We start from the raw sequence: 6,000 nt of genomic DNA, 5'->3' as shown, positions 1-6,000 counted from the left end.
TGTCTACCCTTGGCCGTCTGCACTCTTTTGTACTAGTCATGTGCATTCCAGTTGCATTAAATCTTTAGAATCGGTTCACTCAAAAGATCTAAAAGCATATTGTAGTAGTTACTCCCACCTGGGATCGAACCAGGTTCTTACCGATCAAGAGCCCATGTCAATAACCAGGGGGCTATTTCAACCTGGCAGCCCTCGGCCATCTGCACTCTTTTGTACTAGTCATGTGCATTCCAGTTCTTAAAAAGTGAATCTTTAGAATCGGTTCACTCAAAAGATCTAAACGCACCTTTAGGTATACGCTCACACCTGGGATCGAACCAGTTTCTTACCAATCAACAGCCTGTCTCACTAACCAGAAACCCTAACCCTAACCCATTTCTACCTGGCAACCCTTCACCCTGGCTCACTAACCAGAAACCCTAACCCTAACCCTAACCCATTTCTACCTGGCAACCCTTCACCCTCTGCACTCCTTTGTAGTAACCCTAAACCCTAACCCTAACCCCAAACCCTAACCCTAAACCCTAATCCTAAACCGTAACCTTACTTTGAAACCCTAACCCTAACCCTAACCCATTTCTACCTGGCAACCCTTCACCCTGTCTCACTAACCAGAAACCCTAACCCTAACCCTAACCCATTTCTACCTGACAACCCTTCACCCTCTGCACTCCTTTGTACTAACCCTAAACCCTAACCCTAAACCCTAAACCCTAACCCCAAACCCTAACCCTAACCCTAAACCCTAATCCTAAACCGTAACCTTACTTTGAAACCCTAACCCTAACCCATTTCTACCTGGCAACGCTTCACCCTGTCTCACTAACCAGAAACCCTAACCCTAACCCATTTCTACCTGGCAACCCTTCACCCTGGCTCACTAACCAGAAACCCTAACCCTAACCCATTTCTACCTGGCAACCCTTCACCCTCTGCACTCCTTTGTAGTAACCCTAAACCCTAACCCTAACCCCAAACCCTAACCCTAAACCCTAATCCTAAACCGTAACCTTACTTTGAAACCCTAACCCTAACCCTAACCCATTTCTACCTGGCAACCCTTCACCCTGTCTCACTAACCAGAAACCCTAACCCTAACCCTAACCCATTTCTACCTGGCAACCCTTCACCCTCTGCACTCCTTTGTACTAACCCTAAACCCTAACCCTAAACCCTAACCCCAAACCCTAACCCTAAACCCTAATCCTAAACCGTAACCTTACTTTGAAACCCTAACCCTAACCCTAACCCATTTCTACCTGGCAACCCTTCACCCTGTCTCACTAACCAGAAACCCTAACCCTAACCCTAACCCATTTCTACCTGGCAACCCTTCACCCTCTGCACTCCTTTGTACTAACCCTAAACCCTAACCCTAAACCCTAACCCCAAACCCTAACCCTAACCCTAAACCCTAATCCTAAACCGTAACCTTACTTTGAAACCCTAACCCTAACCCTAACCCATTTCTACCTGGCAACCCTTCACCCTGTCTCACTAACCAGAAACCCTAACCCTAACCCATTTCTACCTGGCAACCCTTCACTCTCTGCACTCCTTTGTACTAACCCTAAACCCTAACCCCAAACCCTAACCCTAACCCATTTGTACCTGGCAACCCTTCACCCTCTGCACTCCTTTGTACTAACCCTAAACCCTAACCCTAAACCCTAAACCCAAACCCTAACCCTAACCCTAAACCCTAATCCTAAACCGTAACCTTACTCTGAAACCCTAACACTAACCCTAACCCATTTCTACCTGGCAACCCTTCACCCTGTCTCACTAACCAGAAAACCTAACCCTAACCCTAACCCATTTCTACCTGGCAACCCTTCACCCTGTCTCACTAACCAGAAACCCTAACCCTAACCTCAAAACCTAACCCTAAACCCTAACCTTCACCCTACTTTGAAACCCTAACCCTAACCCCAAACCCTAAACCCTAACCTGACTTTAAACCCTAACCCCACTTTGAAACCCTAACCCTTCGCCTACCCTACTTTGAAATCATAACTCTCTTCGCCCCGCCTTCTAGGTAGTTGGCGTGTTACATTGGTTTGCTCGGCCAACCTTATGTATTTACACATAAATACTTTCAGTTGTTTGCATATGCGGACACATGCAAAGCGAGGTTCCAATTCTAAAAGCACATTTGGGTACATGCTTACACCTGGGATCGAACCAGGCTCTTACCAATCCAGAGCCCATGCCACTAACCAGTCAGCTATTTTGACATGGTAACCCTTGGCCGTCTGCACTCTTTTGTACTAATCATGTGCATTCCAATTAAGTGAATCTTTAGAATCGGTTCATTCAAAAGATCTGAAAGCACATTTGGGTACATGCTTACACCTGGGATCGAACCAGAGCGTTACCAATCCAGAGCCCATGCCACTAACCAGTCGGCTATTTTGACATGGTAACCCTTGGCCGTCTGCACTCTTTTGTACTAATCATGTGCATTCCAATTAAGTGAATCTTTAGAATCGGTTCATTCAAAAGATCTGAAAGCACATGTAGGTAAATGCTTACACCCAGGATCGAACCAGGGCGTTACCAATCCAGAGCCCATGTCACTAACCAGTCGGCTATTTCGACCTGGCAGCCCTTGGCCGCCTGTACTCTTTTGTACTAGTCATGTGCATTCCAATTAAGTGAATCTTTAGAATCGGTTCATTCAAAAGATCTGAAAGCACATGTAGGTAAATGCTTACACCCAGGATCGAACCAGGGCGTTACCAATCCAGAGCCCATGTCACTAACCAGTCGGCTATTTCGACCTGGCAGCCCTTGGCCGCCTGTACTCTTTTGTACTAGTCATGTGCATTCCAGTTTGAAGTGAATCTTTAGAATCGGTTCATTCAAAAGATCTGAAAGGACATGTAGGCAAATGCTTACACCTAGGATTGAACCACGGCGTTACCAATCCAGAGCCCATGTCACTAACCAGTCGGCTATTTTGACCTGGGAGCCCGTGGCCGTCTGCACTCTTTTGTACTCGTTATGAGCATTCCCGTTCTCAAGTGAACGGAATCTTTAAAATCGGTTCACTCAAAAGATTTGTTCAAAAGAATCGTTCACCGAATCGTTCGCTACACTTTCTTATTTATTCATTGTTCAACTGAGGAGGCACCACTGTTCATATTTGCATCGTTGCCCGCCAGCAGCAATATAAAATGTAACAAAATAGCGTCAATAGATTTAGTTCTAAACTGAGTGGGCATGTTCAAGCTTTTATCCAAAGCAGCTGGTAAAGAAATTCAAAGAGAAACATTTCCCCATCTATTGCTATAAATGTGGCACTGGCAAGCCCCTATCCACCCCACAAAAGCATGAACCTGAAAAAATGCTAGAATGTACTGCACAGTATATGATATGATATGATTGGATGGATTGCAGTTAAATAAATGGAAATATTTTATATTCTGTTCAGCTGATAAGAAATAATTCATACGTCCATGCTCACATTGTAGTCATCAGTTACTCGGAGCCTTGCTACCTTGTATCGTATTGAAATCTTAAATCGTCATTCGTCGAATTGTATGGCTGGCCAAATGTGACCTTGATGAAATTCATCACAAACAAGTTTGGCGTATACGTGCCAGGCTTATGAAAGCGCTCCATTCCTCAAGTGAACATTTGCAGATGGCTTCAATTCAAAGCCTTATCATGGGCACGTTATGACAGATTTATAATGTCATTTCTGTTCCCGAGAATCAACTTTATCCACTTGATCTTGTTGGACGAGTCCAATATTGGCTGGGTTATCAAGTTCTCAGACTTATTAGGTCGCCATACAACACCAACATGTGAAACTCAAGCGAGGCAGCAGATCAACTGTTGCTGCTTTGGATAATTGAGACGTAATAGCAAGTCTGTTCCAAAATGACCTCGGATCGGAATCAGGACGGGTGAGGTGAGGGCAAAGAACAAGAATGTCCATGACAGTAACTAATGAGCTGTGACAAAGTCTGTGTTACAATGTTTGCAGTTGGAGCTCGAGGTGTTTGTCAAGTGAGTAGACAATCAACCCATCCAAGGAACGGGACCTGACATTCCATCTTCTTTTCCTTTGGGCTTGTCTCGTGGTCGCCATGGCGCATCATCTTTTTCCATCAAAGTCTATCTTCTGCATCCTCTGTCTCCTAAAGAAAACATTCAACATCTTCATTCCTGTCTAAGCTCATTTGTCACCATCAACAGAACACCGCTGTTGCAAAAAGGAAGGGACTTCGAGTTGATCCCTGATAAATGTCATGTGCCAATCTAACATACTTAATCTGCTTTTCACATCTCCAACACACAGTAGCGTAAATACCACCGATAATTAACCCGGGCTGCAACCGATCTGGTATATGAAATTGTTCGGATGAAGGCGCTTAATTGTTTGGCAAAATTCTAAGACCGATGCTATTCCTGACGCAAGACATGCAGTTTGCACGGGCTTGTTCCACTGCAGGGATGCATTCAGCCCTTACATTTGAGGATTAAAGATAACGGAGAGGTGGCAATATTTCTTTTTTTGAAGACAATTTAATATAGTATTAACACATGAAGGCGATGCACAATTTGTCTTTGCGGGCCACATAAAATGATGTGGTGGGCCGTATCTGGCCCCTGGGCCTTGATTTTGACACCTATGATTTAAGTGCAGAAGGAAATCCGTATATTCTAATTCAACAGTCTTTTTTGTACTTCTGCACGGTGTGAGTTAATTTGTCACATCTCAGTATTTACTAGCGTGTTAGCGATGAATATACAGTACGCCACAAGACTCGTACATTGGGATGATTTTTTGAGCGCCTATCCACGCTTAAAAAATGCCCCCCAACACTCGGCATGAATGGAAAAAGCACGATGCTAGGATGACAATCAGCTCATCCATGTCTCTTCTAGACCCCATATACAGCAGAACGTTCATGGTGTTTGTCTTGTGCACACATGGACACACAGCTGCATGACAGTCTGATATTGTGGGTCACTTGATACCCTGCAGGTAATTTCATCTGCTTCTAAAAAGAGAAGCGTACATAACTGGCAGAGAGGCAGACAGAGATCCATTTTTTTCAACCTTGTTTTTTGATGTGCTGAAAGGAGAATTTACAGGCTGGGTGCATAGTGAGATTCGGTGTATCCAAGCAACCAGAGAAAAGATTCAACTCGCTTATTCAGGAGAATATAAGACACGCACACCACAGAATAAATGCACTATAATACTTTTTCAAATGTACAATTGTAAAAAGTAATGTATTTTTTTTTATACCCTGGTTGTCATTTTGAAATGGTATAAATTTAAATGATGTCAGTGCAGATTTTCTAAATATGTATATACACAAAAAAGAAATCTGCACTGACACCCCTGATTAAGACATGTTCTTTAGCTTGTAGTAATTTTTTTGGGATGGATGGATGGATGGATTAATAGGACCAGCTATCTGAGCAGGGGTTTGTGAGTGCCACTGATCCTAGGAGCTAAGTTGTCTGGAGCTTTATCCCCTTGGCAAAGTCATCCATGGCAAAAAGATCCTCACTAAATGCAGGGTGGTGATACTCCTTTTGAAGACGGGGGACCGAAGGGTGTATCTCAACTACAAGGGGATTACATTCCTCAGCCTCCCTGCTAAGATCTATTCAGGGGTGCTGGAGAAGAGTGTCCATCAGGCATTTGAATCTCATATACAGCAGAAGCAATGTGGTTTTCATCCTGGTCAGGAACAGAAGGGGTATCAAACTCATTTTTGTGGTGGGCCGCATCGTAATCAGTTTTCTTCGGGGGGCCATTATGACTGTCAATGCAATGATGATTTAGTATAGGCTACACAACAAACTGATGGCTAACAAGTTTTGAAATAAAAGATGAGTAAAAACTGTTATATTATTTTAAAACGATGAATGGTAATAAAAATCGCGGGCAATACCTCTACTTTTTAAAAGTGAAGACAAATTGTAATTTCAATATTGACACATGTAGTCGATGCACAATTTGTCTTTGAGGGC

Source organism: Syngnathus floridae, chromosome 2 (assembly GCF_059516105.1).
Source record: "Syngnathus floridae isolate MCC-2025c chromosome 2, RoL_Sflo_1.0, whole genome shotgun sequence".
NCBI classification, from domain to species: Eukaryota; Metazoa; Chordata; class Actinopteri; order Syngnathiformes; family Syngnathidae; genus Syngnathus; species Syngnathus floridae.
The sequence above is the reverse complement of the archived record's forward strand: the minus strand, read 5'-3'. Positions refer to the sequence as shown.